This window comes from Scomber scombrus, chromosome 15 (assembly GCF_963691925.1).
Source record: "Scomber scombrus chromosome 15, fScoSco1.1, whole genome shotgun sequence".
NCBI classification, from domain to species: Eukaryota; Metazoa; Chordata; class Actinopteri; order Scombriformes; family Scombridae; genus Scomber; species Scomber scombrus.
This window is the reverse complement of record NC_084984.1, coordinates 8,989,932-9,004,264: the sequence shown is the minus strand read 5'-3', so window position 1 is coordinate 9,004,264 and position 14,333 is coordinate 8,989,932.

The following is a 14,333-nucleotide window of genomic DNA, read 5'->3' as shown; positions in this document are numbered from 1 at the left end:
TAGCGAGGTAAAGATACCCTGACTCTGAATGTGCTTCATAAATTTCCCAGTGTTTTGAAATCCCTTGAAGACAATGCAACCTGTCACTGATTAAATTTTGAGTGCCTGTGAGTGGCCAAAAGCTAGGCCAGAACGATGCATCTGCTAATTGCCATGAAAGAGTGTGAGTCATGATAGGGAGGGTGCAGGCTGAAGGAGTAACACTGAGGAAGGATGCCAGCCGTGTGATCTAGCTCTTCAATTCATAGTTCAAAAGAGAGCAAAGATGTCAGTGACTCAGTTCCTATCTCTGCAGAACCATAGATGCACCAGGCATTCAAGTCTGGTCTTGACACGTTGTGTGTGCTGGCTATGCCATCAATTCAGCCCTTTCAAAGGGCAGAATTGGCAGCAAATATGTCATTTGACTATTTGTGGAACAGTGTCAAGTACTTTTAAATACCATCCCAACGGCTCATACAGAGATCAGTCAATGAAGAATGATACAACATCAGTAGACAATTTTTTTTTTCAATATGCAGTCTTGTGAAATGTCTTCCTCCAGTAGAGGGACACTGCTGTCTGTCCAGTTCACGGTCACATCTGCCTCCTGTCCCACTGAATGTGTGCACAAAAAAGTAACTCTTATGTTGTCCTGTCATGTCTTAAAACTTTGCTAAAGGATCCGTCTAAATACATCACGATTTGCCCATTCTGTCTCTGTCCATGCCTTCAGCCCAACACTCTCTCTCTTCCCGTGGATTTTGCCATTCTCCACCTGTTCACCAGATGCCTCCTAACTTTTTTTCCTGGTTCCCACAACCACCTACTCATCTGTTGCCTCTCCCATGTTGCCACTCCCCAATTATCCCCACCTGCTGCTCATCAGCCCCAGCAGCTTAAATGCCAGTCGTCTGCCATCTATTTCCTGCCAGATTGTCAATGTTGCATGTTGTCTGCTTACATTCTAGCCACCTGTACACGATTTTCTGCTATCGTATTCCTGTCTGTTACCTGTTCATGACTGTACCTGTGGTTTAGACCTTCTGGCTTTTTATGAACTGCCTTCCCACTTTGCCTCTTTGGACTTGTTTGCTTGTTTGGACTGCATTTTCATTGCCAGACAGTAATCCTGTTTTTGTACAGCACCTTTTCATTCAACCTGGCTTGTGTTTTTAAAAAGATCTTTATTTAATTTCAGAACAAATAACAATTTTTTATCAAGTACATAAAGTACAACCAGTGCCAGTGCATTTGGGTGTTTGCCCTGCTACCTCATAGCCACATTGTGCACATATTGTGCATCAAATTTACAACTTCCATAGAGAAACTTGAAGATAAACTGAGCATATGGCAACTCAGTGGCATTGTGTTATCTACAAACTGCAATAAAGGCATGCAGCCTAAGCCTTTATCTTTAAAAAGAATAAAGGAGGAGGGGTGGTAGGTTAAAAATAGGCCACAATTGCCTCTACATGGGTTGTTTTGAAATCATACAGTTTGGTCATTAGGTATGAGGACCTGTTGCTGGCTTACTTTGAATCATCCACTCCATCTTAGCACATAGCTGTTTGGGGATATTAGCATTCCTTCCCCACATCTCTTTTCAGCGTGCCAGCTGGGTAAGCACACAGATTACTGCAGAGCCATGAAAACCAACTGAACACATCTGACTGAAAAAGAGCATTGTATTAGTTCAGGCAGAGCATAAATGTCATGCTTTGCCAATCATCTAATCGCTACACACACCAATCTCCACCCATTGTCACAACAAAGCAGCCTATTTAAATGCTGTTCACAGATTTTTGCCATGTAAACTGCTTCAACCTATGTTGCTGCAAGGTAAAGCTTTACCTCCACCTCCCCGGCACTTTATCTAATATAGTCAATCCAGTGGCTCTGACACCGATAACACAGCACTGTTGTTGCCCTGGCTTCATTCTGTGAACACCCATGGGGGGGTTTGCATTACGGTCTAGATATATTGTCAGCATGCTTGCTAGGGAAAGCAGGGGTGCAGCTTTCTGCAGAGACATGAATGTCAAATGGACCTGTGTTAACACTGGTTGCCATAAAATGCTTTATCGTTTGAATGGTGTGCTCACAACTGAATTAACTGCATGTTGCTTTGAGTTTTTTTTAGTCATAGTCAGTGTATCTTAATGCAAGATGTACTTTTAAGTATCCACCACCAAAATGCAGAAAGCAAATAACACAGCAACTGGCATGTGTGTTAAATATGATAAAAAATGCATGACGCCCTTTGCATTTGGTGCTCAGGTGTGTAAAAGCATGTGGTATATATGTGGCTATACATTATTTATGGCGTAACTGCAGACTTCAAGTTACATTAAAAATATTTAAAGGTGTCATGTCATCAAAATGTAACAATGAAGAGGGGGGACAGCAGAGTCCATGCCTTCTGTCATGATATGCACAGACACTAAGTCTGGCAGCAGTACCAAATTTGCCTCATAAAAGCAGAATGGTGACAACCGAAACAAATCGCAGGCTTTGGCTTTAATCGCTGCCGTATGTTCAGGCTGGTCTGACACGCTTGTCGTCATTTTTGCACAGCCTTGCTCATAGCAGCTATTTCCTTGCCTGCAACCGGCCAATCATGTCATGTGATTGGTTACAGTTTACATATTTTGGTTGATTTGCATAGATTTTATTTTTTTCTCGTTTTATGCTTGTTATGAGACATGTTTTGTCTCTCCGCCATTCTCAGATTCCTTCATGTAGCTGACCTGGAGCCATATGAAGGCCATATACCATGAAGAGAACGCTTTTTGTGCAAAATATGGTTATGTGGGGTATTACAGCTGTTACGCTGTCTTGTGAACTAATGTTTGAGTTTTCTTATAGTACGGTGCAAATGTGGCTTCGTGACACTTAAGTCAACTCAGTTATATTCTTTGTGTGTCACCAGCAACTGAATTGCCATCACAATGAGTAATAACCACTTAGTGCTTGCCTTAACGCTATTAGAGGACCTTGCAAAGATAACATGCTGATTTTTATTTTCAACAATCAACAATTAAAGCTTAGGGAGCTCCTCAGATTTCTGTGGAAGCTCTGTGTGAACCCTTTCTGCTTTCCCTGCATGTACTCTGAGCTAGTAAGTAAATTTGCACAGCAATTTCAATTAATCACTTTTTTTTTGTAGTTTTAGGATTTTAATGAAATGACTTGATCTAATCACCTTCTCCTTGGTGCATGGAAATAACCCATTTTAACCTGCATGAGTATCTCCATCAAGTAAGTGACAGTTCAGCTAGCAGCAGTGTCCCTGTAAGGCAGTCATAGTCTCCCGTTTCTCCTTCTCCTTAAAAGAGCACTCCACAGATTTACCTTTGACCTTTTGAATAATGTCGAAAAATGTGTGTTGTGCTCGTAGCTTAAATAGCCTCACAGCGTTAGATTTTATTTCTTTGTCAAAAATGTAGTCTTCAGCCCCAACGTTGCATGATGCAAACTGACTTTTGTTTAAAATCGGTTACCTTTAAAAGTCAAATAACTTTTTCTATATTGTTTACATTGAAAACTGCATTACTGACCCTTTGCCACTCTTTTCCTGTTTTTGTGTTTCAACAGACTCTGAGTCTAACCCTGAAACCTAAGGTGATGAACCCTGAGATGGGAAACTCTGAGTTTTTGATTCCATAAGAGCTGATCAGAGTCAGTTCAATCAACCCGAGTATGTTCACCCTGATTAAAGTGTGTGTGTGATAAGTGAAAAAAAGCTCAGATACTATGATTTACCATGGCAACAGCAAAATAAAAGGCAGAGCCTCCATTATCATTCAGTGGACGCAGAGATAATGCACGTGTGCTGATTGTGCTCAAATTCCACCCACCCACCCAAAAAAAAGTCTGAGTGAGAGCAGGGAAGGTTTGCATAAGTTAACACAATAAAGTTTTATTTAGTATTGTCCATTAATTCATCATTAACCAGACTTACATTTCCTTAATGATGATAAAGTAGAATCTGACTGTGTATCAGGCTATAGCCTACATTACATTTTAGATATATTTGTTCAGCTTTAATCTGATGAGGGTCTAAACACAGGAACAACTGAAGATGAAAAATATAGTTAAATATTTTAAAATATATATAGATCAAAGACAGAGATACATGACCGTAAGCTCACAATCTTTTCCAGTAATAATATGTTTAGTGATTTGCACATGAAAAGGCGTCAAGGTTAAAATTTGTACACATTTATGAGTATCTTGGCTCAACATGCTGCTCCATCCTGCTCACTAAGAAATATTCACATGTAATCTCTAATATTATCAATGGCACCAATCACATGAGTGAGATAATAATATAGCATAATAATTTATGCTATGTGTCCAAAAGTTCATACCAAATTTTGAAGTTTAACCTAAGATTAAACAATAAGCAGTTCAAATTTTCAGTGCAGGAGCTGCTCTAACAAACTGACAGCTGTCATGTGTGCACAGAGTCACAGTGTTATAAAAAAGACATGGAAAGCTTCAATGTGAGCTGAGGGTGACTTAATGTTGTGTAATATTTGAATGTGGGAACAAAAAACGCTGTTGAAAGAAATGACTGGTGTGCATAAAAGCAGTAACTTTACATAGTCCTTGAGTAACAAACGAATATCCAACCAGGATTTTGATTCTGATATACAGTAAACCTCCACTAATGAATGCGCTTCAATATGTGCTTTGAGATGGACTGAATCAATGACGAAATGATTTAGCATGCCTCGCTCTCTAAGAGAGAAGACACAGTGTTGAAGAAAACAATAAATGTAAGCAAACATACAGTAGTTGTAAATGGTGATCACTGTAAGCAGTTTAACATGCAATACAAACAGAAAATGTGTCTTTATTTATTGTCTCTGATGGCCACATTGAGAATACAGATGAAGAATTAAGTCAATTTTCTGCAGGAGTGGTTTTCTAAAGTTTATTTGGACATTTTATATTTTTCTGCTGTGAAACCTCATTATATTGGAATTCATTATTGTACACGCCATCAAGTCAAGCTAACCACAAACTTTTCAAGCAAAAATTCCATAAATTAGATTGTCCCAGCTTCTGGAAACTTGAATTAATGTTTGTGATTCTTTGTCATATGCAGTGTGCAGTGTGTAGTGTGTGTGTGTGTGTGTGTGTGTGTGTGTGTGTGTGTGTGTGTGTGTGTGTGTGTGTGTGTGTGTGTGTGTGTGTGTGTGTGTGTGTGTGTGTGTGTGTGTGTGTGTGTGTGTGTGTGTGTGTGTGTGTGTGTGTGTGTGTGTGTGTGTGTGTGTGTTCAGCGGAAATCCTGCATTGTGAGGACATATCTATGTTGTGAGGATATGAGAATACTTTGGCTGGTCTTCACAACTTAAAAAGGCATTTTGAAGGTTAAGATATGTTTTTAAGGTTAGGGTTACCATTGGTTTTAGGTTCAGTTTCTGCTAAGGGTTGGGTTTAGGCATTTAGTTATGATGGTTGCGGTAAGGGTAAGGGGCTAGGTAATGTCAATGAGTGTCCTCACAAGCATATAAAGACATTTTATGTATGTGGATACGTTTTGGACAACATATAATACAGTTCTTCCATTAATCAATGAAATCGAAGAGATTCTGGGAGAAGAATCACTTGAAATATATTGTATACATAACAGCATGGTGTATTGATAGCTGTGTTGCTGCTGTAAATCTTGCATACAGTGATAAGGTTTTTGTAACTTTCCCTGTGATAGCACAGGTTCTGCAAATGTACTCATTCTAACCTTATATTTCTCTCCTCAGTGCATCAATCCTTGCACAACAACTTTTGTCCTTCTTGTGGATTATACACCTTACTGTTTGTTTGAGAATAGGTTTGCCCTGTTCTTTAGGGAACCCCCAAAGACACTATTCAATCTTGCGTTTTTATATCCAATCTTATCCACAGTACCCAGAAGTGTATATTCATACCATTTGCATGTATCTAAAACAATTAAATCGTTGCTAAGTGTAACTTCTAGGCCTACTGACAACATTCATTCAACTGTATTTTTCTGAGTGTGAGTATATTTTATCATCATCATTTATCATCCTCATTTTAGCACTATGGATTCAGTTCCAAAAAAAATGTGATTACTTTTTCCCTAACCTGATATTTTGCTGCATAATCATACACCAGAAATGAAAATAACGATGAATTTTCTGATGTAGTGGTTTTACATTAAAAAGATGCATTTGGATGCTTGTCACTTATTTATTCGACATGAAACCAAACTCTCGATTTTCTTTAAAATAATTCATCATGGTCGTCGTTATATTCTGATGCTCTGTTGAGGTATAGAAATCTACTTTCAGAAACATTTGATGTGCAGTATCTTGTGACCTTCAGTGAAGACGTGTTTCACATGACTGCATTTGTATTACATTTTTATTTTGTTCAAAATCTGGAAATCTGGAAATCTGTCCAATCATTTATACATAAATACTGAGAAGCGTCAGAACTAATCCTGGAACCTGCAAAGATTCAGATTGTGTGCAGGAAGGCAAAAGTGGTATTTGACCTCTTAACATTTTCATTGAAAGACAACCATCTTACCTCAACTACTGAGCAAAATCAGACCATGGATATGTCTACAGGCTTAAAAAATGTCTAGGGGCAGACCTAGGAGGTCTTGATGGGATGAATTATGAATTGAATTCATTTCTGTTTACTTGAGTTGAATATATACTTTTTGTAGTATTTTAAACATATTGGATGTATGTCACAGGAGATCAGGAATTTGAGTTTGTAAATGGCAAAAGTAACTCCACAAGACCACCACAACTTTTAAACCACAAGAGTTTGCAACAGATGGGTAGAAAGAAGAAGATATAGCCACACTTTGCTTTTCTCAAATGTTGTGTTATATATTTTGTTCATATCTACAATCATCTATAAGATATACTTCTAATCATGTGCACCAAGTTTGGTTACAATCGCTTAAGCCAATTTTAATTTATGAGCATTTATGTAAAACTGAACTTAAAGACAAAGGTCTAAAAATGTATAATTTAAAAATGGATTGACATATCGATATTCCCTTCAACCCTAGATGAGCAAAGTCCGTAGATGATCCTGATGTAGATGAAGTTTTGGGATAGTAACCCAACAATTTCTTTTGAAATGTCAAAAATAGGATTTTAAGCAATAAAGTCATAAAATGCGACTATTTTGGAGCAGAAAACTATTGAAGCAAAAACGTGGACAACCTGAGAGATTAAAATTATAAAATAATTTTGACCCTAAGCCAAAGTTTTTCAAGATAATTGAGAATATGGAAACTTGACTGTTACAGTACCACCATGAGATCAATTTGTGTAATTTTATGTGCCTGAGTAGTGGGTGGAATTTGCAACCCACCTGGCAATTTAGTTGTTTTGGTCTCACAGTTGTTGCTGGCAGAGAAAAAAAAGGAAGAAGAAGAAAGAAGAAAAAGAAGAACAATAACAAGAATATGGTTTCAGCAGTGAGCTTTGCTGCTTGGATCCCTAAATATTCAACATACATGTGTCCACTCAGACAAACATTATTTCTCTATAAGTGTCTTTTTTCTTTAAATATTGCATCTGTAGTGGAATCACATTTCTTTATATTTTAGGCCACAGAGACCTCTGTTTAGTATTCCTTAATGTAAGTGTCACCTTCATTGCTTGTCACCCACATTGGTTTTTACAGCTGATGGTGTTAGGGATAGATCGGAGCCTTCATGAGTACACATAGGGATTTGTGATCTTCTTAAAATCCCTGATAATTATGGTGCAGAGACGCTGTCCGTTTGAGAAATGTCTGGTCTGCATCTTAACACGCCTCATTTATGGAGCAACTTATCAAAATATTACTCTGAAATCTCTTCTAACACATGAAAATATAGATTTATTAGCTCTGTCCATCTGAACTGATGGACTCTTAGTTGTATATCTGAACAGAATTCACACCTCAAATCATGTTTAAAGCAAATGTTTTATCTCATAATTCACATGCATCTGGATGTTTAGAAAAGTTTGCTGTCAACATATTTTATAACTTCCCATATAGCATTAACAAGCAATAAATTGACTTCATGAATGAGAGCTGCTGCAGGCAAATTTAGTCATGCCACAGTCTATTGAGTTTGAGTATTGGGCATGTTACTGTAGAACAGGATTTTAAACTCACTGCACTGAATGCCAGTCGATTCCTGGCCTTTTCACACAGCCTTGATGTTCCTGTAGTTGGCTGTGATGAGTTTTCAGGTGTTCAAGTTTGAAAATAGCAGCCCCTTTTCTCCATTGCAGGAATTCAACTTGTGTTTTGGCAAAGCTTTTATTTTCATGAATTTAGCTCATAGGGGGGAAAAAGGTGCTCTTTTCTTCTCAAGCTCTGTGGGGCTATCATCTTGAACTTGAAATGTCAGGGAGAACACTGATTTTATTACACTTTGTGTTGGTGCCAACTCTTGACATGTCAGCACCATAATTAGAATAATAATCCAAGGAGAAAAATGGCATGGTGAGGAAATACTGAGGCAATAGTAAGCCTGGCTGTTTTACTCTGCATTAACTGACAGACGTCTATCTTTATAAATCAGACTCATGAAAGCATAACCCTTGATTTTTAGTTTCTTTGACTGCCTGTATTTCATCTTACGACAACTTTAAAGCAGCACTGAGAATTTTTGGTGAGAAAATTAGGAAATCAGAAAATTCCAATCATCTTTGTAAATTTAATAGTGAATTAGGGAAGGATCATGATTTGTACTGAAATGATGACATGAATTGTGGTGTGGGTTAAAGTTACTACTTCCTTAAAGTTAGGCAACCTTCTTTGTCATGGCAACAGTAAACAACACAACAATTTTGAGTGACAGTTTTTCTTTTTAAATGTTCACAACCCACCGTTGGAAATGAGCAGCAGTCTTCTGCAGCAAAGTTCATACAAAGTTCACTTTTTTGCAAGTTAGGGTCTAACCACCCACCCAGCCCAGCACATCTAAGTATGAAAATGTGTCGTCTCCTATAGATGCCATCTGAACTGTGCCACTTCTCTGGGTCATAATTTCTACGGACACTAGATGACATTTGTCCCTCAAACGTTATCATACGTTATTTTTGGCCAACTTACACTACATCCTATTACATAATTTCTCATGGCAGGCCAGGCTTGAGTTTTAGGTGATGATTGCTTGAATATGTGAAATAGTAGTAAGTTCTCAACATGTTAAATGACATGGTGATGAAAGGTAAATATACTTCTTTTTTTTCTCTTTAACCACTTTTTTTGCTCTTCCCAAATCTCACATCTTATATTTATATCACTACAAAAGGCATCTTTATGGTTTTTTTAAATGCTGTGTAAAAAATAAGATGCTTTAGTATTAGCCACTGTGAAAGACCAAATTATAAAACTGCACTCTCCATCTGCAACAGAAAAAGCCTGTTTCTCTGTGAGAGCTTTTTCTGCAAAGAATGCATTCCACCTGCGTCCATTTAATGTCCCCACAGCTGAGAGAGCCAGCCGTCCTGACCCAGATGCTGAACATCCATCTGAAACATCTGAACAACAAGAGACAGCTTGTCACTGACACTTGCAATTTATAACACATATCAGACATGAAACCACAATTGGGAACCTTTTCGAAGGTCCAGCTCCAGCAGCCACTGTGACAACCCTTATAACTGAGCACTCACAGAAGGAGTGACATCAAGAGACCAACTGAGCAGTAGTCATTCATTTCAAATGAGCGCTCAGAGATGACGAGCGACAGACAAGAGCAGAGTGATGTCAAAGGAGAAATCTCACCGCATTTCGAAACAGATGAAGTTTGGGCACAGTTCAGCTTTATGCAAGTGAGTTGGTTACATAGCTTGTGTGATAGCCAGTTAAAGAGGAAGGTTTCAGAAAATGTACACATCATATTTGCTACTCCACAATAAATACATTGCATTACCAATTATAAGAGAAATTACATTATTAATACAAAATAAAAAAAGATATATAATGAGTCAGGAATCCTATGATGGGGTAAATGATGCAACCTAAAGACCACCTCCAATGTAAATCTAGTTTTTAACCTTGTTTAACATGGACAGCATGTTTTCCATGTGGGGTTTTCCATTTTCTACAAAACATGAGGGGTGAAATAAACAGTCAACGCCATGACTGAGAATTTCCACTTTGAAACTGCAGTGTACCAAGGACAGTCTCAAAAATGGTAAATGGTAAATGGCCTACATTTGTGTAGCGCCTTTCTAGTCTTCTGACCACTCAAAGTGCTTTTACACTACAAGCCACATTCACCCATTCACACTCATATTCATATGTTGATGGTAAGCTGCCATGAAAGGTGCTTGTTAATGAGGATGAGGAGGAAAATGCATCAGGAGTGCTCTGATTCACAGTTGCCACAGACGTTGGGAGCAATTTGGGGATTAGTATCTTTCCCAAGGAAACGTTCAACAAGTGGACTGGAGGAGTGGGGACTTGAACCGCCAATCTTCCAATCAGTGGACGTCTCGCTCTACCTAGTTGTTCTGGTTGTGTTATCTGTGCTCTTACTCATACAAAAAGAAGAGTCCCTAACATTATTTACACCATAACTGGTAGCTAAGAAAGCTGATGCACTGCTGCGCACATCTATTAATACATTTTGCATATTCATATGTTCTGGCATTTTTAATGAGGGAGAAGAAGTAGATGTCATTTACAGCATTTTAAAGTGGTAAAACCATATCAGACACACTTTATAATCCAAGCAGAGTATCTTTATACATCTTATTATATGTCTAGAGGGGGTCTTAAATAGGACATATCATGCGTTTTGTGATTTTTCTGTTTTTTATGTCTATGTTAGACCAAACTTTAAAGTGAACACATGATTAAATGCTACCCACAAATAAAAAAAAACAAGGCTTCAGCCTGCTCTGAACACTTGATTTGTAACGTCACCTCTACTTCCTCCTCGTGATGACATTAGATTGTGTTTGAATGCCCAAAAATAGTAGTCTGTTCAAAAAGCCTCTGATGTTCCATGGCTATCAGGCTTGAACATGTAGATGTATTTCAAAAGTTTCTATTTCAAGTAAAGACGGAGAAAAAGCAGTGAAATCCAACTACAATTTTTTTGTTCAATCAATCAAAAAGGGCCTAAAACAACTGATGGGCTGCAAGTAATAGATAAACATGTTAACCTACAATAATGTCATACATTATAAATAGAGTTAACTTTTTTCCTGATGTTAAGACCTTCTTTTATGAACTCACTCAGAAAATAGTGTTTAAACAATTGTCATGAAAAGGCATGAAGTTTTTTTTTCCATCCCTAAAACTGACGGTTGCCTGTTGGTGAGGTTTTTCAAACCAAAGTTTTGAAATGTACAAATTGTAAATAACATTTTACAGTATATGTACCTTTGTATGAAAAAAGAAAATTATTCCACTTCCCCTTCTTCTGTTAGAAAGTCACAGTATATGGGAAAATATACCTGGCCAGACAATTGTGTCTCCAAGCCCCTACCCTGGAGTCCCCATTTCCCTGTGGCTGGTGATGTTATTGTATGTTAGGCTAATTGATGGTGCTGGCAGGTAGAAGGTCCCAGTGGTGCCTTGTGGGCGCTGTGGATCCAATATTCTGTCAGCCAGAGGTAACCTAGAACCTGCTTATTACTTGTGACACCTCACAAATATGGAGCAGTGGCTAATAACTAAGCAGGCCCCACGAGAGCCTTTGATGGAAGGATGTTGGCGGCAGGAAAGTGAGGTTTCAGTTTACAGGCTTTTATTGAAATTACACAAAGGGTTTTCGTTTGTGCTTTGGTACACAAGGGATAAACTATTCCTGCACTGCCAAACCTACATATCTCTGTTTGTACTGAGCCAGCACAGGACAAGGGGTGTACATATTGACACGAGTCTTATGAACATCAGTGTCTGTGGGGGATTGACACTTTTGAAATGGAAGCTGCTCTGTGACACCAATGACAAAAAAACACACAAAAATGCTTTTTCAGGCCTTCTCAGTGTGAAGCAGCCTTATTTTTGGGGATTCTAATTAAGGTTTGTTTACAGCAGTAATAAGTGTAAGAAATATGGATTGATTCGGTCAAGAAGCATCATGTCAAGACCATAAGTCAGATTGCATTACCCCACTTAAGTCCAGTCTCATAAAGCCTCTAGCATGGCTATAATATTTTGGTTGTGTAATATTTCATATATTTGTTGTCTTCATATGCGTGCCTTATTTTTTATGGTCATATGGATGCTATAACTACCATTATCTCATTTTTACTGACTACCATTTCTGTTGCTTGGACTCCTAATTTGCAGTGCTACTGTGTTCTTTATTGGTTATTCAGATATCTATCATGATGAAAATGTAATGGCACTCCAAAGCATATCTTTATATATATATATATATTTGTAAATACTTTCCCCCCCCTTATTTGTTTGGCATACTGTGTGTGAGACAGAGGAGGCTGCTCCAAAGAGGTAGAGAAGGTTGCTCCCACTCTATTTTCAAAATATAAAAAAGAGTAATTGGTTGAAATAAAATTACCCACTCTCAGTATGATTTATAAAATGAGTTTTTCTCTTATTTAGAAAAAAACAAACAACTATTGATATTCTATTTAAAATGCTTCAACAGCGGCACTTGCAGGGCAGACAAGAGGGGAAAGGGCATTGTGTGTGAAGTATTGATGTATTATAAAAGTTAGAGCTCTTAAAATACAGCAGAGGAGGATGGCTCCTGATGTCATCCTCAGGTTGCATTTATCAATTTAATCTATTTTTTTTGCACCACGATACAATGTTGACATGGTGTTGGGCCAATGGCAGTTTCCAAATTTCATCTAAAATTCTCAAACACTATATGTGTGGTACGTTGGTATCGAAGCCGATTTCTGCCAATGTGATTTTAAAAAAACCTGAGTCAATATAATGAGAAATGTTCTAAAAATAATGACTAAGTATCTCAAAATAATGACTTAGTATCTCAAAATAGTGACGTAGTGTCTCTAAATAAAGACTTAGTATCTCAAAATGCTGAGAAACTCACAATAATGACTTAGTAACAAAAATAATGACTTAATAATGAGATACTAATAAGTCATAAGATCATTATTGTGAGATAGTTTCTCATCATTTTGAGATACTAAGTCATTATTTTGAGAAGGTTTCTCATTATATTGACTCAGGATCATCATCTTTTTTTCCCCCATTACATTGGCAGCAATGGGTTTCCATACATTGACATATAAGAAACGAAATTATGAATTGCAAACTACTTTTCAACATAATCCAAATGTACTTCTTTTCAGATTTAGCAGTCACGTTTCCTTTTTTTATTTGTTTTCTTGTTTAAAAAAAAAAAAAAAAAAAAAAAAATCATGGCTAGCTTGCGTTAGCCTAGGCAGTAGGCAGCTTGATACCAGGCCTGAAAGACTGTCTGCAAACCAAGAATGGATATCACATTTCCGGGTTGGACTCAGGTGGGACGTACTGCTGCTCTGAAGTGAACTTTTTTCATCAACAATAGAAAGTTAACAACATCATTTAAATGAAACAGTCGGGAGAGTTTGCTTGTTTGTCATCGTAGCTAATTATTGTCAGACTGGTTAGCCAGCAGCAACAAGTTCATAAATGCTGTGGGACATTATAACATGGATACTTCCTCTCCATGAAAGAAAGAAGAAGACATCTGATAACGTGAGTTTGATACACTTATCTCTGTCTCTATTGTCGCTCATTTCTTCTCTGATGATTAAATGTCTCTCTGTGGCTGTTTTGTGAATTATCTCCTTAACAAGAATGCAGCGAATAGATTATATATTGTGCTGTAAGAAGTTTGCTTGAACACTGAAGCTGTTTAAGGGTTATAACTAACTGTAGGGACTCACATGGAAAGATTAATTTGGTATCAATCCACTTTTTAATTGAGTGGCTGTTCAGTCACCTGTTAATGTTGTGTGATTTGTGAATGATTGTGCAAAAAGTCCAGCTGCTTGCTTGTGACAATGTATTCATTGTTTGTTTTTAAGCTTGAGCCATATATTGAGTAATAAGCTTAAAGTAAAGTAGAATTGAGACCCTTTTAAATACTGAAAGTGGCTGGAATAACTTTGCTTTGAAGGCTTTTTTTGAATGTTGTGCATATAAATAAGAGTGTGTAAGTCATGCATTTGATAAATGCATTAATTCATTCAAATGTGAACCTACACTTGTAGATCTGTGAATGTTTTTAGTGTTCAGACTTTCCAGTTTTCGGAAGTGATCGATTATCAGAAGCTTTGTGGTAGCTTACTTTATATAGGCTACTTCTACATACTAAGAGGATACATAGGAAACATGTGTAAATCATGTGATATGTTGTC